At 38.4% G+C, this 24,810-nt stretch overlaps 1 long non-coding RNA gene across 1 annotated transcript; it reads right to left on the bottom strand.

Moving 5' to 3' along the window:
- Nucleotides 1-22,368: 22,368 nt before the first annotated feature.
- LOC141602561 (uncharacterized) lies at nucleotides 22,369-24,810 on the bottom strand. The gene is made up of 3 exons (XR_012524526.1): nucleotides 24,573-24,810; nucleotides 24,389-24,461; nucleotides 22,369-22,540 (listed from the first exon to the last, which is right to left on the bottom strand). It is a non-coding gene; the product is annotated as an uncharacterized LOC141602561 (long non-coding RNA).

Here is a 24,810-nt window from a genome sequence, read left to right on the forward strand (position 1 = left end):
ATGAATCGATTACAGAGAGCTGAACAGGTTTACAGTGAAGGACAAGTATCCTTTGCCAAGGATAGATGATTTGTTTGATCAGTTGAACGGGGCAGCGGTCTTTTCTAAGATTGATTTGAGGTCGGGTTATCATCAGGTAAATATTCGGGATGAGGACATACCGAAGACAACTTTTACATCGAGGTATGGTCACTATGAATATGTTGTGATGTCATTTGGGTTATCTAATGCATCTGCAGTGTTTATGGATTTGATGAACCGGGTCTTCAGTCAGTTTTTGGATTGGTTAATTGTGGTCTTCATCGATGATATATTAGTCTTTTCTAAGACTAAGGAGGAGCATGAGGAGCACTTGAGGTTGGTGTTGCAGACTTTGCGTGACAATCAGTTGTATGCAAAGTTGTCAAAGTGTGAGTTTTGTCTCGAGGAAGTTGCTTTTCTGGGGCATGTGATTTCAAAGATGGGTGTTGTTGTGGATCCAGCAAAGATAGAGGTAGTCACTCGGTGGGAAGCACCGAAGAATGTGGCAGAGATAAGGAGTTTCTTGGATTTGGCAGGGTTCTACCGTCGATTTGTGAAAGACTTTTCTAAGATAGCCAGACCTATGACAGCGTTGATGAGGAAAGAGAACAGGTTTTGTTGGGATGAAAGTTGTGAGATGGCGTTCCAAACATTAAAGGAGCGTTTGACCACAGCTCCAGTCTTAGCATTACCTGAAGGGTGTGAGAACTTTGAGGTATATACAGATGCCTCAAAGAATGGTTTAGGATGTGTGTTGATGCAGAACGGGAAAGTAATTGCCTATGCTTCTAGGCAATTGAAACCTTATGAGGAGAACAATCCGACACATGATCTGGAGTTGGGTGCAGTTGTGTTTGCTCTCAAGATTTGGAGGCACCATCTTTATGGGGCGACCTTTAAGGTGTTTTCAGATCACAAGAGTCTCAAGTACATCTTCACTCAAAAGGAGCTCAACATGAGATAGAGGAGGTGGGTGGAGCTGATAGGGGATTATGTCATGGATATTATATACCATGAAGGGAAGGCAAACGTGGTTGCAGATGCGCTGAGCAGGAAGAGCGTGCATTCTCTATGCACAACTATGTCTTTGATGAGGTTGAGAGATGAGGTGGGGAAGATGGGGATACATATGGTACAAAAAAGGGATGCTAGAGGGGACTTGACAGTGGAGCCAAATCTTTATGATGATATTCGTAGGAAACATGCTTTGGATCCTAAGATTGAGGAGTGGAGAGCTAGAGTAGAGAAAGGGACCGTGTCTAGGTTCTCTATTCATACAGATGGCAGTGTGAGATTTGATGGCAGGTGGTGTGTCCCTAATGATGAGGAGTTGAAAAAGGTAATCATGACAGAGGCTCATTGCACACCATATTCTGTACATCTAGACGGTGAAAAGTTGTATAAGGATTTGAAGAAGACTTTCTGGTAGCTTGGGATTAAGAAGGAAACAACTGAGTTTGTGGCACGATGTTTGACATGTCAGAGGGTTAAGGGAGAATAGCGATGACCACAAGGCAAGATTCAGTCTCTTGAGGTACCTGAGTGGAAATGGGAGTCTATCTCCATGGATTTTATAGTGGGTTTGCCGAGAAGTCAACATGGTAAAAACATGATATGGGTAATAGTTGATCGTTTGACCAAGTCAGCTCACTTTGTGCCGATGAAAGATACTTGGACCAAGATACAGTTAGCTTTGGCTTATAGGAAGCATGTGGTTCGTTTGCATGGGGTGCCTAAGGATATAGTGTCAGATAGAGATGCGAGGTTCATATCACGGTTTTGGAAAGAGTTGCAGGAGTTGAAGGGAACTACTTTGAAGATGAGTACTGCATTTCACCCTGCGATAAATGGACAGACAGAGAGGACCATCTAGACTTTGGAGGATATGCTGCGAGCTTGTGTGATGGATTTTGGTGGCAGCTGGGAGGATAGATTGGACCTTATTGAGTTTTCTTATAACAACAGCTACCACACGAGTATTGGGATGGAACCGTTGGAGGCTTTGTATGGGAGGAGGTGTAGGAGTCTGATTTGCTAGAATGGTAGAGCTGAGGTAGTGGTTTTAGGACCATAGATGGTACAGGAGATGATAGAACAGGTTAAGCTGATCAGACAAAACATGAAAGCGGCCTAGGATCGACAAAAGAGCTATGCAGATTTACATCGTCGTGACAGAGAGTTTCAGGTTGGGGACAAGCTTCTTTTGAAAGTGTCTTCTATGCGTGGGGTCATGAGGTTTGGTAAGAAATGGAAGCTAAGCCAGAAGTTTATCGGACCATATGAGATATTGTATCGCGTGGGTGAGGTTTGACACGGCTGTCGCAACCCTGTCAAAGATAAAACCAACGGGTCTCAACTAAATGTAGCAGAGGCAGTCGGGTATCGAATCCACAGGGAGATGGGAATCCTATAGTCAACTAGGTCTGTCGAAAGTAACCAAAATGGGGGGTTTGTTGTTTGTTTTTTCTAAAAGACTACGGGAAAAGGAGAGAGTAAAAGGAACGAGAAAGAAATAAAATAGAGATGAATAAGAGAGAAAGGTACTAGGATTGTCGGTTCACCATGGCTTCTAAAGTCCGGACTAAATCATGAATGCCCTAAATTCAATCTGTGGGTAATAAACGTCACCTTTCGGTCCTTAGTTCGCCCTAGGCAATACTAGTTTAGCTTTCGCCCTAGCTAGTATAAATCCTAATGAAACGCTGCAGAACTACCCCTTTATCAATCTTTCGATCTAGGAGAAGAGGATATCGAGACAGATAATTGAGTGCGTTGACTCAAACAATTAAAAGATATTAAACCAGCAGATGCATACAAATAGACTACGGGTATTCTAATTAAATCGCCCTTCCTACGCCATGGCTACCCTAAATCCTAGCAAGACTATTAGCTATTCATGGTCGAAATGAAGAACAATAATAGCGAAGCAAATGACAATAGATAACATGATAAATGAAACTGAACTGAAATTATATTAATGATAATACCGAATTCAACGAGGGAAGAATTGAGAAATGGCGATGAAAAGTATTTCCGATTCAAAGACTAAACCAACAGCCTTCGTTCTACGTCTAAAATATGATGATTAGGTCTCTAGTATTCCTTGCCTATTTATAAGAAAAATAGCAAAGAAACAAAGCGTATAAAATAACAACACAATCGATCCAAAGCCCATCAGCGCGTGGCCTCTCGATCGAACTCCACTGTTGCTCGATCGAGAGCTTTCCCTAAGTATATCCCTTGATCGAGAACAGTGGTCTCTCGATCGAGGCCTTCACTTTTTCATTCACTCGATCGAGAACAGGACATCTCGATCGAGGGGTTCTTAACTTCTCGGTTGTTTTCCTATTCCTTTGGATGCCTTCACGCGTCTCAAGACGGTAAGGTTTCACGCCGACTCTCTTAAGCAAGCTTGGAGGACCACAAATAGGCTGATTTCCAGTCATTCCGGTTTGTACCTGCAAATAATGCAAAGCAGACCAAAGTAGACTATTCGGGGCATTTGTAGTGAAATACTAAGAAATAAGCATAGAAATGTGTGCTGAAAAGGCCTAAAAAGGTCTATATGAAATGCACACATCAAACTTCCCCAAACCAAACCTTTGCTTGTCCTCAAGCAAGCTAATGCTGAAGGAAATGTAGATTCATATACATACTAACATACTCATATATGTCGAAATTAATTTGTCATAAAATTAAATGTGGATTTTATGCATGCAAACAATATAAAAATAGAGAAGAAATCATGTTCTTACATTGATGATTTCGGTTATATTGGGCACAAAAGAAATCTCCTTTTCTTTTGTTCTTGAGCTTTCCTTTAATGGAAGAACAAGATCCAAGTGTAGGATCTCTCCCTAAGCTTTATACCCAAGGCTTTCTCTTAATCAAATTAATATAATATGAGCTAGTAGAATATTAATCTTGTAGAAAATTGATCCAAAATATTTATAAACACTTAAATATTTCGGTTTAGATGGAGGAAGAAATTGGGAGCTTTTTTTCTCTCTAAAACTCTCTTATTTTAGATAAGTATATATGAATGAAAATAATCACATTACCTTATAGTCTAAGAGGTAAATTAAGGGGAAAAACAATTAGTTTTTCCCTCTTAAAAACCGGACCAAGGGGGAGTGGGAGGGGAGCCAATGCATGCATACATTTGTCTTCACAATGTTTAGTAGGCTTGCATGGCTACTAAAGCATGTAATGATTGTGTTTACCACTTAATAAAACAACCACAATATTAGCTTAAACCTCCTCTTATTTTCGGCACATATGTTAATATGGTATCCATATTATTTTTGTCAATTGTCAATATGTCACATGTCATATGTGATATAAATTTGTTATGTATTTTTAACATATTAAAAATCAACGTATTAATAAACATACGTCACAAACAAAAATCGACTTAGTAATTTCATAATTACTTGTGTCAAAATATTTTACCATTTATAAATTACAACCGATTGTATTTATAACAATTCATTCAAATTTAATTGTTACATTAAACAATTATTTCATCCGAGTAATGATACAATTCAATTACTCAGACCGTATCTCATTTAATCATATTTCAATTTGATACGTAAATTTTACTTCCAAAATCGTCCGTCAATTTTCAAGTAATTCAATTAACTCGCAACATTATACGATTAATTAAATAATCAATTAAGAGTATTGCCCTTTAGGTATGACCTAGGGGGTCAACTGATCACCACCGTCACACGACAGTAATGTCAAACTCTAGTCAGCCAATCATTACCGATATATGTTGACCAGTTGACAGTAACAATATTACTTCCCAATTGTATTCTTAAAATGAGATTTAATAATGATATTTAAATCATGTGATCGCACTATTGTTGAGGACACATTTCCCAACAATCTCCCACTTGTCCTCGACAAGTGTGCGTCACCAATTCTCTTGTCCTATTACTATCTCCCACTCAATGCAAGGTGTCTTTCAGGTCGTACTTGCAAGTGATCATATCAAGAATGGTTTCCTCGATCTAGAGAATAACTGATTGACCGGATTTATCCACTCTGGATACCTTCCGAGCGTGGCCACGCATTTCCAGTTCATTACTCCTCGAGTGGCCCTGAGATATTGTTATAACCCTGACAAGGGGATGGACAATTCCTATCGCACTCATTCCCTTCGACTAGCCACAGCCATCATAACCCAAAATATGCCCATTTGACCCCATTTACGAAGGTCGTAGTAACACAAATCAAAGTTAATCTGAAACTAAGCCATCTTAGGTGAATAGTCTTTAGTCAAAAGAATCGACTCATTTGAATACTATAGTAGCTCTCGCCACGACCAGGCTATATAAATTTGCCAGAACTCTATAAGCAGTCATTAGGCCCGACAAAAAGTTCCTAACAGTCTGCCTATGTGATCGACTAGTCATCTCACATGACTCTATGACATTTGAACTTGCCATCAATCGCATCACACTCTAGTCACTTCGAGACGTCACCTCATACAAGTGACTATGGGCGAATACCATGCTAACCCGTGTTCAATTTAACGGGGTTCAATTGTCTCTACAACCCGTTTGGATGTAACAAGGCATAATAAAAGAGTTTTAAGGTAAAACTCGAACGACAAATGTGATTATCACATATGAATAGTCAATGCTTGATTACTATTTCATGTTCTATAATCTAATTTGATCTTGTATGTAGTTGTTCATTTCAATTCAATTGAAATGACATGACTTATCATGTTTAGCCTATGAGAAGGCTTTGGTTATTAGGTTTTATCAACTTCTTGTACCTTACTCAACCCTACTACATACCCGTTTTCCTTTGTAATGTATACATTTGCATCATAAAACTTTCTGAGTACGTGTCAAGATCCAATCAAGACATAGGTCCTCTAGCCTAAGAATAGCTCCCACTGTTTTCACAGTGTGCGGGGCTCATCCTCCTTGCACATCCCATGATTGCAAGTGTACTCAATTTCCGTTATAAATATCTCTCATTGTTCTTTATTGCCTAGAACGATTCTAGAAAATCTACTTCTTAATTAACATTGCCACAATGGTATCTTAACCATCCTAATGTGTTTTGATTATGGTATTGTCGGAAACCATGCGCAATCTCAATTGTCAATTGTCACTTGTGTAACACCCTTACACAAAATTGCATCATAAACACTTTGCTTTACTTCCTTAATGCTTCTGCAAGCACTTAAGGGTAATCTTTACAGCTTACTTGGTAAAGATTACTTAAATTCGATTTTTTTTTTTTTTTTTTTTTTTTTGAAAACAATTCATCATACTCAAAGCATATGAAGTGTTATACATCATTTCTTTTTAATTGATTCGGCAGCGGAAGCAAATGAAATCAATCAAATATGTTCAATTTAATTGAACTAGTCATGAATCTTATCAACATAAGACTTCTTACTGACGCTAATATCATGTGGATTTATCTTCATAAATCCGGATATTCAAGATGTATTATAATACTCCAAAAGTCTTAAATCATTCTCAATGATCAATATGTCATCCACATATCGGACTAATTAAAACTTCCGTAACTCCCACTAAACTCCATGTATAAACACAACTTCTCGACTTATCGAGAAACGTTTTATAACATGATCAAATCATTGATTCCAACTCATTGATGTCCTACTTAAGATTCTCTCTTAAGTTTCACATAATCTTAGGATTGCAAGAATCTACAAAACTCAAGACATGTATTGAATACATTCCTTCTTTTGAAGAAGCGGGTTTTAGATTCACTTGCTACGTATTTCATAACCTCATAATGAAACACAATCCTTAAGAAGATCCAAATAGACTTAAGCATTTTAATTAGTGCAAAACCCTTTGCAACCAATCTTGCTTTGAAATATCTCTTTATTAGTGCAAAACCCTATGTCACTAATCAAGCCTTTTTGTTTCGGATTTTCATGGCTCTAAGCCTTGTATTGAGTTGTGACTTTAAACACTCTTATGTAAGTCATATGTTCATTACTTTCTAGAAGTAATCAACTTGAATCAAACAATTTCTTTTGTAAGTTATAAGCTCTTTACTTTCTTAAAAGTAGCATGAATTCATCATTTTTAACAAGTGACGAATTTAACCTCCTAGGTTTTGAAGAAACAACGTCTTACACAAAACGTCTCATGTAGCCAAGAAAGACCAGTTTCTTGCGACATAATATTCTTTGTGGCATTCTTTGTGGCTCTTGAAAAATTTCTCCCACTCTGTCTTCTAGAAATAAACTTGTATTTTAGAAAGATGACTTCATGAGCCGCAAACCCGTCGTGCTCGTGATAATTGAAAAGGGGAAAAATGAGCATTTGTTTCTTGTGAAAACTTACAACCATGGTACCCTTACCATTTCATATCTCATATGATTCGATTTAGTGGAAAAATAATTTAGACAAAAATGATAAAATCCCCAAAAAGATCAAGTAACTCAAAGTAACTTGATTGAAGTTCAAACCATATCGAATAGCATTTGATTTCTTATCCAACCACACATTATTTCATAATGCGTGATAAGAGAGATTAACTTGTGATACTATATCACATTTCCTTTGGCTTATATCAAAGTCTTCACTTTGATAATCCCATCACGACTAAATCGTGATTCCTTGAACTCTTTGAATTTCTTCAAAGATTTCTCTATTTACCTTATTAAGTGAACATATTAGCGTCAACTTAAATCGTTGATAAAAGAGAATGATCAACCTATTTTGGATCAATGATTTACAACCTCGGTCTCCTTTTCAACCAAAAGGCACGAGACATCTTGCTTTGAATACAAGATACGCATATACCATTAACAATCTAATGGTTTCAAGAGTACTCGATAACTCTTTACGTTCATCATTCCAAAATTTAAGGTTTAATCTTGGGTTACCAATTTGAATCTTACATCATCTACATGATATATCATTCTAGTTTGTTTTAGAATATAATCACCTTGATAATGGGCTAGCCATACATCAAATCGTGGTGTATAGGGTCACAAAAGTGAAAACCCTTTTTGTATCTTAACAAGTTTATATTCTTATTTAGAGTTTATGCACTTAATAGTCACAATTAAGTACAACTTTAAATCCAAAAACTAGATTGAGTACACAATTACTCTATCTCTCGACATTATTGTTGCTAGTCGTCATATTCTAATCATCCTATGTATCAAGTACAATGATGAAAACCTCCACTGGTTTCTAATATTGACGAAGTGGTACTAGCAAAATTTATGTTTAATCAAATAAACATTTAAAGAAGAAGGTCCCATTAGATGTCCCACAACTAACTTGTTGATTCTTCAATAATTTGGGGCAGTTTCCTTTCTTGTGTCCAACATTTAAGACAATGGAAACTTTATTGGTCGGGATTGATAGGTTTAGTATCGTCATTCCTCAATAACTTTACTTTCAACATTAACTTGTATCAATTCCATTATTATCTTTACTTCTTGAACCTCGTCCTCATCTTAACGGTTTAAGAGAATGCTCCCACTTATTTCAATGAGTCTTTGCTTTGAAAAGCAAAATTGAATTCATGAAGATTACTCTTCATTTGTTCGTTTTAGTCTTAAAACTTTCGTTGAAGTGGTTGCGTTATTTTGGTCAATTATGAATTCCAACAAATCTAATTACCAAAACAATTTATCATTTCAAGGTACTTAATTCAATTAAGTATATGAAACATAACAATCCATTGTAAGTAGATGTGTTAGTCAAGAATCAAAAACCTGTTTGATAATGAATAACCTTAATCTATACCTTTTACAAGAGATCCTTACAATGGATAATTCGAGGTCTTAGAAGCAAACTCATATTTGTCTTTAGTTACGATGTTTTAATGGAAATTTGAATCAAAAACGAAATGATATCGTATATTAATTGTGGTTAAGAAATAGAACAATATAATAACGGAATAGTGAAAACAAAACATTTATCGTTATATTAATACTTGTAAATAACAAGTAAAGCATTTACATAGTGACCTCTACCCAACTATGATAAATGATTCCAAGACCCAAATTCATATCGACTTAGGCACGGGGTAGCCGATTCAACCTTTATCAATATAACTCGGTGGATTAACCTTTTAATCGATTCTACTTTTAGAGCTCTTGGTCGATAAAATTACTCTAATGTTTATCTATAGCCCAAAACACATCAACAAGGGCACGGGGTAGCCGATGCAACCCTTATCAATAACTTTTGTTGAGTTAAATCCAAATTTCGAATAAATGTGTCCATTATCCAAACCCACATCAACTTGGGCACGGGGTAGCCGATGCAACCCTCATCAACATGAATTCGGTGGATTGACATTTATCACCCACTTCCCCTACGTAACAAGGTTTGTACCCCGGTGTGGCCGAGTGCACTCCCTCACGAAATGGGTTTTCATGGTTTCTACTATTTGGTAAGGCTATGTCTCAATTGTTTATTTTAGCGAGAGGTCATGTCAATTTATTATCTATCACGTTTTAAGTGAACTAAAGCGGTGAACTACGATAATTTTAATTGACACGGTCGATAAACTCGATAAAATGACAATGCATGTTTAGTTATGGCGATTTAGCGATGCATGCGACATAAAATAAAATGCAAGCATAAAAATAAATAAATCCTAGTATGGCCTTTCCTAAAATAGAAAAACTCTTTAACTATTACATATTCGGAAACCAACTCCATTGGTCCCTTGAACTTCGGTTGTGGCACGCATCTCGAGGTAACACCGTCTTTATGTATCGCCATTCTTGAAGAAATCCGTCTTTGGGAACTCCGGAATGAATAAAATTACATAATAAATTACATAATTTCCTATTATACATTTGTAACTAAAATAAAATAAATCTATAAATTACAAAACGGTGATACGAGATCACAATAAAAATTACAACCGAATCGATATTCCCATACATTTCGGGCAATATCAATTAAAACTAAGGCCATACTAAGTAAAATTACATAATTCAAAATTACATAAATTAAAATTATGACAATCATAAAGAAAATGCAGCATTATAATATGTATGAACATGCTCAATTTTATGCTAAATCGCCTTTAATTTGCCAATATCGTATATTACTTGGTTTTTACGGATTTGCGTGATTTCAACATTTTACAATCACAAAAATTACATAAATTCATATTTATGCATAAGTTAATTACCCTAACTTCTTAGGACTCAAAATTTAGTCTTCACTAATTATTTGACCATAATTAACTCATATTTCTAAAATTGTTCATTAATGGACCAAAAATCACAAAAATAAGCTATAAACTTCAAATAAATCACAAAATTTCAAATAAATTCAAAATTTGAAATTTAAACTCATGAACATTCTGGAAAAATACCATGAAACTCATAATATTCAAAAACTTAGGTTAAAAATTTCGACAATTTTCCGGAAAAACAATGTTGCGGTTTATCGGTTTTTAACAAATAATCATAAAACATGAGGAAAAATTATATTCATTAACTTTTCAATTTTAGATCTGAAACAGATAATAAAATGCAACATTAGACGTTTCTCCTAAGTCATAGATTATGTTTTATTAATTTTCCACTAATAATGTCACTATTTATGCTATTTTTCTTCAAAAATCCATAAATCATGCAAAAAGACTTATTTATAGCCAATTATTTTACACACATCTTGTAAAATTACATGTGACAACATATTAATTTTCTATGACCAGATTCGAAATTTAACTCATATTAACCTATTTTTCACTTAAATCCGAATTTAATAAGGAAAAATCCATTTTTCGAGCATAACAAGTCCAAAAATTATGAAAATTTACAGGTTATCTCAAAATAATATATGTGACAACATATCCAAAAAAAAACTTAAAATTCGAAGTATAGCTAATTTTAGACCAAAAATGACATTTTTACTCATAAAATCATATTTAAATGCCATTATTGTAAAATATGAACAATAAAAGTCCGAAAAATTAACCAAAATATCCTAAAACATTTTAGGACCAGAAATTTTAACATGCATGGATTAATTTCGCGATATATCATAATAACACAAAATTTACAAGTTTTATTTGTTATTCTTGTAACTCGGAAAAACTTTTAACCGATTTGCATGCAAACAACCGTGGCTCTTGATACCGATTGAAGGAAATGTAGATTCATATACATACTAACATACTCATATATGTCGAAATTAATTTGTCATAAAATTAAATGTGGATTTTATGCATGCAAACAATATAAAAATAGAGGAGAAATCATGTTCTTACATTGATGATTTCGGTTATATTGGGCACAAAAGAAATCTCCTTTTCTTTTGTTCTTGAGCTTTCCTTTAATGGAAGAACAAGATCCAAGTGTAGGATCTCTCCCTAAGCTTTATACCCAAGACTTTCTCTTAATCAAATTAATATAATATGAGCTAGTAGAATATTAACCTTGTAGAAAAATGATCCAAAATATTTATAAACACTTAAATATTTCGGTTTAGATGGAGGAAGAAATTGGGAGTTTTTTTCTCTCTAAAACTCTCTTATTTTAGATAAGTATATATGAATGAAAATAATCACATTACCTTATAGTCTAAGAGGTAAATTAAGGGGAAAAACAATTAGTTTTTCCCTCTTAAAAACCGGACCAAGGGGGAGTGGGAGGGGAGCCAATGCATGCATACATTTGTCTTCACAATGTTTAGTAGGCTTGCATGGCTACTAAAGCATGTAATGATTGTGTTTACCACTTAATAAAACAACCACAATATTAGCTTAAACCTCCTCTTATTTTCGGCACATATGTTAATATGGTATCCATATTATTTTTGTCAATTGTCAATATGTCACATGTCATATGTGATATAAATTTGTTATGTATTTTTAACATATTAAAAATCAACGTATTAATAAACATACGTCACAAACAAAAATCGACTTAGTAATTTCATAATTACTTGTGTCAAAATATTTTACCATTTATAAATTACAACCGATTGTATTTATAACAATTCATTCAAATTTAATTGTTACATTAAACAATTATTTCATCCGAGTAATGATACAATTCAATTACTCAGACCGTATCTCATTTAATCATATTTCAATTTGATACGTAAATTTTACTTCCAAAATCGTCCGTCAATTTTCAAGTAATTCAATTAACTCGCAACATTATACGATTAATTAAATAATCAATTAAGAGTATTGCCCTTTAGGTATGACCTAGGGGGTCAACTGATCACCACCGTCACACGACAGTAATGTCAAACTCTAGTCAGCCAATCATTACCGATATATGTTGACCAGTTGACAGTAACAATATTACTTCCCAATTGTATTCTTAAAATGAGATTTAATAATGATATTTAAATCATGTGATCGCACTATTGTTGAGGACACATTTCCCAACAAATGCAACTAGCTAGGACGAAATGGATAGGAGTAGAACATAGACAAGCTGAAGACCGTCGGCTTAAACCATTTAATGCACAAGAAACAACTACTAATAGCTCAATATCAAGGCAAACTAATTTATGCACATTTCAAAGAGATGTTGAACTTTTGACCTTGCAAGACTTTTAAAAATGGACTCTCACGGGTCGCTCAATCACACAATTAAGCACAAGGTGATATATAATATAAGATAGAAAGAATAAAGAACACTCACCTAACTGCGACCTATAAGAACATGCATGCAATCTAACATGAATAAAGTCTCTACAACCGTACATATGTATTCCAACCAAACTGATGACCAAGACACATGCCGAGGACTTACATAAGGGTAAGTGAGGTAATAGGTAAGAAGGGGCTAAAATGAATTTGGATATGTGGGGTTAATAGCCAGGCTAGCAACAACGGATCCAAATTATACAACTTCCCTACTTCAAACTTCATACAAATCAATACGAAACTGTGCAAATTGGATGCACACAACTCACTAATCACCATAAAATTATCAACTCCCCATAAGATATAGATTAAACATGGGAGCATAAATCACAACATACAGTCTTTTCATTTTCCGCATATGATTTTTTTCTTTTTTTTTTTCTTTCATATTTTTTTTTCGGATTTTTCTTTTCTTTTTCATTTTCCTTCAATTCTTTTTCAATATTCCTCCTTAATTTCCTTCACCCATCCATCTCAAGAGAAGATATAATAACCAACTGCAAATCAACACATTCCCAACATTGCTACCATTACTAGCGCGGCTAGGGTAGAAAAAATGTGGATTGTAGCTAAATAGGGACAAAATAGGCAATTTGGCTATGTGGAGCTCATGGGTAAAATGAAATAAAGGGGTTGCCTCTCCAAACATGTGTCACCAACCACGAGACCGAATGCATACAGGTACTAAGTAGACTAAACTCATGCTTATGCAATTTGATGTTACATGCCTCATAAGGAGTAACTACTCACTTCCTATATGAACTGGTCATGGATGACACCAGTTATAAAGCTCTAAACCTTAGAAAGATATTGTAGTTTGCCAAAATTTCAAGTCAAGTCTACTTGTTCAACGAATTTTGAAACGAAATTCGAGAAATTGCAAAGACTTTTGCTAAGAGATGTGAAACAATGCAAGGCTTAAGCAAAAAGACAGTTATCAGCAATGAAAAACTCCAATCAGACTCAACCTAAAATGCAAAAATAAACATGATTTTTGTTTTCGATTTTTTCGAAACTTTTAAGTTTTTGTGGATTTTTTTTTTTTTTTTTGAATTAAAAACAATGCAAACGTAAGTAAACGTGATAACAGAAATATAATAAAAACAATATGCAGACACGATATGGATGCATACCCTCCCCAAACCAAACTGTACAATGTCCCCATTGTACAAAGTAAAGGAAAAGAAATGCAGATTAAAGAGAGGGAGAGCCGAAAACTTACAAAAGCGCGCAAACCACGAACCTCCCCAAACCGAACCAGGAAGAGAGGTTGGTAGGGTTCTCGATCGATAAAGAATCCGCTCTATCGAAAGGAGAATGGTACTCGATTGAGACACATAACACTCGATCGAGGCTTTAAGCGGTGCAAATACTCGATCGAAACAAATAGTAGCTCGATCGAGAGCTTTGAAAGGAAAGGACCACTCGATCGAGTAAGAAAACTACTCGATCGAGAGCTGTTGCATCAGTAAGCAACAGTACAGTACCTGTGCTGTACAATTCACGCATAAACTCTATTAAAGTTGTTCAAACGCATACCAAACAGAAATAAAGAGTGTCAAAAGTTTCAAAAACAACAAATTACAATCGGGTTGCCTCCCGAAAAGCGCAGGTTTATGAGGTCCCGCACGACCTATAAGCGTCAAACATCACGCTCTGCCATCGCGTCGAAAAAGAGAACTTCGACGCGGCCAACAACAGCATCAGCCCCATAATAGTGCTTCACAAGATGACCATTAACTTTGAAGCGATTCCCCTCGGAGTCCTCTAACTCTACAGATCCAAATTTTGTGACGCCGATCCACCGTGTACTGAACCACTCCACCGCGCACTTGACTTACCAGAAACAATCTCAACGGGCATTAAACAAGTAACACCTTTTGCCCAACATGGAACTCACGGGTACAATCCTCTTATCGTGCCAACGCTTAGTCTTCTCCTTATAAATTCGGGAGCTATCATAACCGTTCGGCCCGAAACTCCTCCGGTAGCGTCCAAACCGCAATAAACGCTTCTCACCACACAAGTCAGCATCATAATTAAGCTGGCGGATAGCCCACCAAGCTTTATGTTCTAGCTCAACAGGTAAATGACAAGACTTTCCATACACTAAACGATACGGTGAAGCACCAATTGGTGTCTTAAAAGCCGTCATATAAGCCCACAACGTGTCCTCTAATTTTGCACTCCAGTCTTTCCGTGATTTAGACACTACTTTGCTCAATATCTCTTTTAGTTCCCTATTAGAGACCTCAACCTGTCCGCTAGTCTGAGGATGATACCCCAAACCCCTACGGTGTTTGACACCATATTTAGACAGCAAAGCAGTCAACTGTTGTTCTCTAAAATGCATACCCCTATCGCTAATGACGACCCTAGGGACACCAAAACGGGGAAAAATAATCTTACGAAACAGCTTAATCACAGTCCTGGCATCACAATTGGGAGTGTCAATCGCCTCCACCCACTTAGACACATAATCTACAGCTACCAGAGTATACCTGTTACCCTGGCTAGACGGGAATGGCCCTTGATAATCGATGCCCCATACATCGAAAATCTCAACCTCTAAGATGCCGTTCTGAGGCATCTCATGTCTCTTGGAAATGTTTCCCATTCTTTGACAAGCATCACAGCTAGCAACAAAAACTTTAGTGTCAGCGAAAAGAGTTGGCCAATAAAAACCGGACTGCAATACCTTAGCCACGATACGTGATGGACCGTGGTGTCCTCCACAAGGAGCCGAATGACAGCCTTCTAGGATAGCTTTGGTCTCCCACTGCGGAATACACCGTCTGTAGAGTCCGTCTGCACACTCCTTAAATAAATAAGGGTCATCCCAGAAATATTGTCGTGCATCGTGTAAGAATCTCTTGCGCTGCTGATGAGATAAATTCGGTGGCAGTGCCTGACTGACAGCAAAGTTAGCATAGTCTGCAAACCAAGGTTCAGCACCATCCTTAGAATTCACAGAAGTCATAGAAAAAATATCAACAGAAAATAAAGAGTCTTCAGCAAATGAATCATTAATAGGAAGAGAATCCTCCCCACTGCTTTCTTTGCGTCGGACGCGCGGATGGTCGGCGACGACATTTTCTCGCTCCCTTCTTATCCTTAATCTCCAAGTCAAACTCCTGTAAGAGGAGTATCCATCTCAACAACGGGCTTAGCTTCCTTCTTGTTCGAGAAGGTGTTTATTTGCATGATCTGTAAAAATAATAACTTTAGAACCCAACAAATACGATATAAACTTATCTAACGCATAAACAACAGCTAACAGCTCCTTCTCCGTGGTAGCATATTTCACTTGAGCCTCATCCAGAGTTCGGCTCGTATAATAGAACGCACTCAGCGCCTTGTCTTTCCGCTGGCCTAGCACCGCTCCTAGTGCATAATCACTAGCATCGCACATAATCTCGAAAGGTAGCTTCCAGTCCGGAGGCTCGATAATAGGTGCAGAGACCAAAGCTGCTTCAAAGTGTTAAAAGCAGAAAGATATTCATTATTAAAATTAAAAGGAGCATCCTTTAAAAGCTACTGTGTAAGCGGTCGAGCAATCTATGAGAAGTCCTTGATAAACCGACGATAAAAGCCAGCATGACCAAGGAAACTCCTCACCCCCTTAACATTAACTGGAGGGGGTAATTGCTCGATTACTTGCACCTTTGCTTTGTCTACCTCAATACCCCTGTTGGAGACTAAGTGCCCAAGGACTACGCCCTCATTCACCATAAAATGGCACTTCTCCCAGTTTAGCACCAGATTAACCTCAAGACATCGCTGCAAAACTTTATCAAGGTTAGCTAAACAATTATCAAAGTCATTCCCATAGACACTGAAGTCATCCATAAAGACTTCCATGATAGACTCTATATACTCAGAAAAGATCCCCATCATACACCTCTGAAAGGTAGCGGGGGCATTACACAAACCAAAAGGCATCCTGCGATAGGCAAAAACACCCTTTGGACAGGTAAAAGTAGTCTTTTCCTGATCATCTGGATGAATAGGGATCTGAAAGAACCCTGAGTACCCATCCAGATAACAGAAAAACTCATGAGAAGCTAATCTCTCTATTATCTGATCAATGAAAGGAAGGGGAAAATGATCTTTCTTGGTGGCGGCATTTAATTGCCGATAATCTATACACATCCGCCACCCGGTCACTAGTCTAGTAGGTATTAGCTCATTATTTTCATTTCGGACAACTGTAGTACTTCTTTTCTTAGGTACCACCTGAACGGGACTTACCCATTTAGAATTCCCAACTGAATAAACAATACCTGCATCGAGTAGTTTCACAACCTCAGCCGTCACAACCTCTTCCATCTTCGGATTCAGCCACGACCCCCGTCTCGCAAGGTTTGTGATCATCCTCTAGCTCAATCCTGTGCATGCAAACATCAGGGCTAATGCCCTTAAGGTCATCCAACGAATATCCCATCGCCTTCCTATTTCTCTTAAGAACAGTCAATAAAGCAGTTAACTGTTCGTCGTTGAGCTTAGCACTCACAATCACTGGGAACTGCTCAGTATCATCAAGGAAAGCATACTGAAGATGGAAGGGAAGAGCCTTACGCTCGGGGACCTTTAACTCGACTGAGCACAAAGTATGTGCCAAGTTTTCTACCTGTTCCAGCTAAACGTCAGACAGCTCTATCTCATCTGTGGCAATTCCAAGCAACTCCTCGACTTCTGAAAAATCTGCACACTCATCTAGAAACATCAAAGACTCATGCGGATCCTTAACCAAGGAATCCGACCAAAACTCGTAAGCAGACTCATCAACAATATCAACAGAATAACAAGTATCCTCTATCATTGGTCTAGACAAGGTCTCGGGCAGACTAAATGTAATCACATCATCCCCTACCTCTAGAGTCAAACGCCCGAGTTTGACATCAATAATAGCTCCAGCTGTACACAAAAATGGTCTACCCAGAATAATCTGGGTACGGGTATCCTCAGCAATATCTAATACAATAAAGTCCACTGGAATAAAGAATTTGCCCACCTTGACGGGCACATCCTCTAAGATACCTAAGGGCCGTCTAACAGATCTGTCGGCCATCTGTAGGGTGATATTGGTCATTTTTAGGTGACCCAATTTAAGCTTAGAAAAGATAGAATAGGGCATGACACTGACACTAGCTCCAAGGTCACACAGCGCCCTATTTATCACCATATCTCCTATAACACAAGAAATAGAGAAACTACCCGGGTCTTTCAATTTAGTGGGAGACTTTCCCGAAATTAAACTACTAGACTCTTCCATGAAAGCGACAGTAGTTGTTTCTCCAAATTCCCTCTTACGCGTAATAATATCTTTCATAAATTTTGCGTAAGGAGGTATTTGGGTAATTAACTCAGCAAAAGGAATGGTGACCTGAATATTTCTTACCATATCCGCGAATTTGCTGAATTGTCTCTCCGTCTTCGTGTCGCGCAATCGACTCGGATAAGGGACCTTGACCATAGGAAGTGGGTCCTCTTCTTTTTCTTTACCTTTATCAGTTCTTGACACCCTCGCAGCACAGGAGGGTACCCCACTACGTCCACCATTGGAATGCATGTCCGCAGACTCAATATCTCTCGATCGAGGCTCAGAAGTGCTCGATCGAGAGCTTTTCTTACTAACCTCTCTCGATCGTGAGGTTTCATTGTGTAGCTCACTCGATCGAGAGGTATCGGCTCTCGATCGAGGGATTTCTTCCTCAGCACTGGTCGATCGAAAGGTAGGTTCACTCGATCGACCACCCTTCAGGAGTTCTTCGTCATTTTGCTAAACAGTAATCCCTGCCTTGGCATTTGAACTTTCTGGAGTATGTTCTGGTCCGTCATAAGTGCGACCACTCCTAAAACTTATTGCATTTACCGGGTCTTCCTCGAAGCACATTGACTCACACTTTTCGAGCAGTTTACGGAAGGCATCCGCATCAGATTCCTGCTCAAGATGTTGTGTGTGAATGGCGACCTTAAGATTGTACTCGACCTGAATATTGTCAGCATAAAGCTCGACGGAAGAGCCTCCTTGCCTAAACTTCTGATAGGCTAGAACTCTCGCGGACGTAGCCATACATGAAATGGGAATGTGTCCCCATTCGCCACATCTGCCACAAATTACGTCCATAGCTGAACTATAACCTGTAAGCACAAAAACACTCGGGCCAAGAATGAGAACTGTCTCAAGGAATAAATTCCCGGAGACAAAAGACAAACAAAGAAACTATAAAATTGCACCGCCTCCCCGGCAACGGCGCCAAAATTTGACACGGCTGTCGCAACACTGTCAAAGATAAAACCAACGGGTCTCAACTAAATGTAGCAGAGGCAGTCGGGTATCGAATCCACAGGGAGATGGGAATCCTATAGTCAACTAGGTATGTCGAAAGTAACCAAAATGGGGGGTTTGTTGTTTGTTTTTTCTAAAAGACTACGGGCAAAGGAGAGAGTAAAAGGAACGAGAAAGAAATAAAATAGAGATGAACAAGAGAGAAAGGTACTAGGATTGTCGGTTCACCATGGCTTCTAAAGTCCGGACTAAATCATGAATGCCCTAAATTCAATCTGTGGGTAATAAACGTCACCTTTCGGTCCTTAGTTCGCCCTAGGCAATACTAGTTTAGCTTTCGCCCTAGCTAGTATAAATCCTAATGAAACGCTGCAGAACTACCCCTTTTTTCAATCTTTCGATCTAGGAGAAGAGGATATCGAGACAGATAATTGAGTGCGTCGACTCAAACAATTAAAAGATATTAAAACAGCAGATGCATACAAATAGACTACGGGTATTCTAATTAAATCGCCCTTCCTACGCCATGGCTACCCTAAATCCTAGCAAGACTATTAGCTATTCATGGTCGAAATGAAGAACAATAATAGTGAAGCAAATGACAATAGATAACATGATAAATGAAACTGAACTGAAATTATATTAATGATAATACCGAATTCAATGAGGGAAGAATTGAGAAATGGCGATGAAAAGTATTTCCGATTCAAAGACTAAAGCAACAGCCTTCGTTCTACGTCTAAAATTTGATGATTAGGTCTCTAGTATTCCTTGCCTATTTATAAGAAAAATAGCAAAGAAACAAAGCGTATAAAATAACAACACAATCGATCCAAAGCCCATCAGCGCGTGGCCTCTCGATCGAACTCCACAGTTGCTCGATCGAGAGCTTTCCCTAAGTATATCCCTCGATCGAGAACAGTGGTCTCTCGATCGAGGCCTTCACCTTTGCATTCACTCGATCGAGAACAGGACATCTCGATCGAGGGGTTCTTGACTTCTCGTGTGTTCTCCTATTCATTTGGATGCCTTCACGCGTCTCAAGACGGTAAGGTTTCACGCCGACTCTCTTAAGCAAGCTTGGAGGACCACAAATAGGCTGATTTCCAGTCATTCCGGTTCGTACCTGCAAATAATGCAAAGCAGACCAAAGTAGACTATTCGGGGCATTTGTAGTAAAATACTACGAAATAATCATAGAAATGTGTGCTGAAAAGGCCTAAAATGGTCTATAAGAAATGCACACATCAAGGTTGCTTACCGGTTAGCGTTGTCAGCAGCTTTGGATAGAGTACATAATGTGTTTCATGTGTCCCAGTTACGAAAGTATGTGAGCAATCCTCCACATGTGTTAGAGGTGGACAACATAGAGTTGGATGAGTCTTGGTCTTATCTTGAGGTGCCAAAACAGATTCTTGATCGCAAGCTTCGGAAAACTAGACATGGGGAAACGGTGTTGCTTAAGGTTCTTTGGTCTAACCATGAGGTTGAGGAGGCTACTTGGGAGGCGGAAGAGGCTATGAGGGAGCGGTATCCGTCTCTTTTTGATCAGGTGTGTGTGGTTACAGGGAGGTAACCATGTTTCTTTTAAGGGGGTAGGAGATGGTCGCATAAGGTTTTGTATGCTTTATGTTGGTTTTAGTACAGTTAGTAGTTGCTTCGAGTCGGTTTGGGTGTTGGTTGGGAGTTTTGTTTTGAGTTTTGGTTATGTTGTTGTGTCGGAGTGGAGATAGTATGTTTTGTTTTTGTGCATGGGTTGAACTTCGGGGATGAATTTATTTTTAAGGAGGGAAGACTGTAATACTACGGTTTTCTATGTCTATGGGTACTCTATCGAGTGGGGCTACTCTGTCGAGTAAGTATGTTTCTACACAAAACAGTAGCTGACCTGATGGGTACTCGATCGAGTACGTGTGACACTCGATCGAGTAAGTGAGTCTTACGGGTTGATTTAGCCGGGTTTTGTTAATAACGCGTGATTAATATAAAAGGTTTCCGTCATTCTTCCTAATCACTTTTTAACCTTTCTAAAACCTTTCAAAGAAAAAGAGGAGTTACGTAGTTCGTTTTCTTCACGTTATTAGCAAATCCCAAGGCTAGGATTGTCGGATTGTCTTGTTCTTTACGCCGTTGTGATCGTCGTGTCGAGGGTAAGCTTCTTGTATAATTTTTATAATGTTTTGATAAGTTTGTTTAAAACCCTAATTGGGTAGATTTGGGGGATTTGGGTATGTTATGATGATTAGGTGGTAATTGTATGTATGTGTGTTATAGAAGGAGGATTCGTAGAGGAACGGTATTGATAGCTGCTGTGACGGTCGTGTGATTGCTGTTCCAGGTAGGGTTTTCCTACTCAGTATTGTTTACAAGGATTTGTTGGTAATTGATTGTTGGTAGTAAAGTATATCATATTGGTTTTGGTTTTGGTGATTGTTGATTGTATAGTTGGTTGTATAATTGTCTCTGGTTTGCGAGGTGCGTCCTCGGCTGAGTGGAGTCACTTGCGGGAGTGACTTCACGCCCTTGATTCGCCTTCTATGGAATTCGCCACAGAAGGGATGTGCATATTTAGGAACTTGGGTTTATCGCTCGGATGAGATGAGCGGGGCTTAGGTGGGAACGGTTGCGGTCGCCCACCAACGGTGTGGAATACTTGTTGCGATGAGTATTCTGGCAGGACTACACACTTTAGTGTGTAGTCCGGTGTGTGGTGATTTGATGGAGATTGGTTTGGTTGGATTGGATTGTTGTATTGCTTTTGTTGTATCGTTTGTGTAATCAGTACTGACCCCGTTTAATTGTTTTAAAAACTGTGTTGATCCATTCGGGGATGGTGAGCAGTTATTGAGCAGGTATGAGATGGCTTGCACGGGGGATTGTTGGAATGGAGTCATCACATGAGTCAGTAGAGTCTTCCGCTGTGTCATGAACTTAGTTTATTTCAGTTGGTTTGACAATTTTGAGAAACTGTTGTATTTACTTTATCAGTTTTGGCATTTGGACTTGTATCACTTTAAACTCTTTTATTAAAGTATGTTTCTTCATTGTCTATTTGATATACATTGCCTCGGGTAACCGAGATGGTAGCTATCCCATGCTTTAAGTGGTCCTGGTAAGGCACTTGGGATATGAGGGTGTTACATTACATGTTTGACGAAGCGAGATTAACTAAGTTATCGTATTAGTTATTGCTCAACTCAATGCTGAATGAAAGTGCCCTATAAAGAGGAATTAGAAAAAAAATTGATTGAAGTGTAGTGGTCAAATTGGTCGGTCATGCAAACGTGACTGGTGTGACACCCCTCGATAGGGCATCAAAAATAAAGCGGAAATTACGAGATTTTAAAAAAAACCTTTAAGAGTTTAAAGTGCGAAATTCACCATAAGTGATCAAACAAAAATGAAAAGAAAGATAATTAAGTTTTACAATTTAAAACAAGTGCGTTGGGGAAAAGATATCCCACGAATAAACACAAGTCTAACGATAGGTGAGTCTAAGCAACCTATAACTAAGGTCCAAGGTTCAACGTTCTCGCTAGCTCACACGTCTTCCCCATAATCTGCATCACAAACCTGTCATTCATGTAAACATGAACGCCACAGTCAGTGGGGAGTAACTCAGGGTTCTCCCAGCCACAATATGTCAAAATGCACATAAGCAAGAACTTAATTAAACATATTGATCATGCATCATACTTGAATGATATGAACAAGGGAATATAATGATAATCATAACGATATAGGCATGTTGCATTCTTAATGAGATAGGCATGGTACATTATATTAAACATGCATTCAAGGTAACCAAAACATGGATATGAGATTAGGCATCGAATCATATGAAGAAGGTAAACAACGGATCAATTGGATAGAAAATACATGGATGGAAACCAATAGCCATTCCTTTGAAAACCTCTTAACAACCATAGCACGGGACGTGGCTACTAATGTCACATTCATACTTATGGCTTACATCTCACCATAAGAACGGATGGGAACATCAATCCCGGCGATCATATCGCAACTAGGGGCTTGCATCTCACCACTAGTATCCGATAGGACCAAGACTCTCACAAACAAGCATAGAAGACGTGCACTCTCGTATATAAGAACACACCAATGACCGTAACAAGCAAGACATTTACAAAGGATTGACTCAAAACAAGACAGACCCCTAGACTCCAACCTCTTGGTAGGACGACGATCATAATACGGTCCTAGTCTAAACCTGGATCCAGACTCTCGGGATGGGCGACACCCGATTCGACAAACGATACCAAATCGTATCCAAGACTCGGAACATGGCACGCACTCGTATCCAAAGGCCGAGTAACCTCTAATCGGAGACATGGCACGCACTCGTAACCCAAGGTCCGAAGAAAGGCGGAAGGATAACCCAACCTGGGAACATGGCACGCACTCGTACCAAAGGCCCGAAGGGTAAATAAATAAGGAATGTCAAGTAGTCACACAATGTAAATCGTCACACTCCGGTCACAAATACGAGTAATAATAGTTGCATGGTTACAATGTCAATAAGCCTAACCCAAATCCGGAAACATGGCACGCACTCGTACCAAAGGTCCGAAAGGGGTAAATAAGGAATGTCAATAAGCCTTAGATTAACCAATTACCGATAAGGAAGAAGATACATGCATAAACCATTGATTAATAGAGGTTACAAGTGAAAAGGAGCACACAGGGGACTCCACCGGTCGAGAGACCGGTCTGCCGATCCACCGGCTGGGACAACAAGCCAAAATCAAAATTTAAATAAAACTTACAGTGCACTCCCAGCCGGTCAGTAGACCGGCCGCCGGTCACCCGGCTGGGACTACAGCCAAATTTCCAAAAACACATAAAACCTTCAGTGTACTCCCAGCCGGTCACCCGGCTGCCGGTCACCCGGCTGCCGGTCACCCGGCTGGGAATACGCCCAAAACTCAAAATCACCTAAAACCTTCAGTGTACTCCCAGCCGGTCAGTAGACCGGCCGCCGGTCACCCGGCTGGGACTACAGGCTTTCTAAAATGTGCTCAAAATTTACAGGGATCTCCCAGCCGGTCAGTAGACCGGCTGCCGGTCACCCGGCCGGGAGTACATACTCACGGTTTCAATGCAATTCGACTTCCAAACCATTTGAAACCAACACAAATCGTTTCCCATCAATTGTTTACGTATCCTAGCAAGATTCTAACTCGGAAAAACAACATATTTGAGAAGGAACTCCAACAATTACGGATTTAAGGCAATAAAGAATGAAACTTTCAATCAAACATGTGAGGAATTCATATGAGGATACAAACTAACCAAAATTCAAGTAGAACACAACAAAAATCAGATTTCAACATTTGAAAGGTTAAATTAACAAACAAAGCACACAAACTTTAACATAAAAGTCGAGTAACCCATCACCGTTACCTTTTTGCACTTAAATCCACAAAAGACTCGTCTACCTTTCAAGAATCCACTTCCGGGTCAACTAAAACTTCTCCTAAACATAAGAAAACACAAAATAAGACTAAAAATCGAAACTAGGAAAAGGGTACCAAGAGAAATTGGCTCGACAGCCCCATTAAATGAGGAAAGGTAGTTCTTTTCTTACCTAGAAAGAAGGAGGGCGATGAGAGGAAGAGATAGACGCGAAAATCACTTGAATCGGATAAGAATTGAGCAAATTATGGTGTTTTGAAGATTTGTAAGATAGATGTATAAAAATGGTGAGGGTTGTTGAAGATGAATTTCAGAAAAATGAAGAGGGAGATGAAGTTGTGAGGTGTTAGGTGAGGGTTTTATGAAAAGAAAAGAGAAGGAGAAAAGGCCCATAAGTTATAAAAAGCCCA

Source organism: Silene latifolia, chromosome 9, assembly GCF_048544455.1.
Source record: "Silene latifolia isolate original U9 population chromosome 9, ASM4854445v1, whole genome shotgun sequence".
Lineage (NCBI taxonomy): Eukaryota > Viridiplantae > Streptophyta > Magnoliopsida > Caryophyllales > Caryophyllaceae > Silene > Silene latifolia.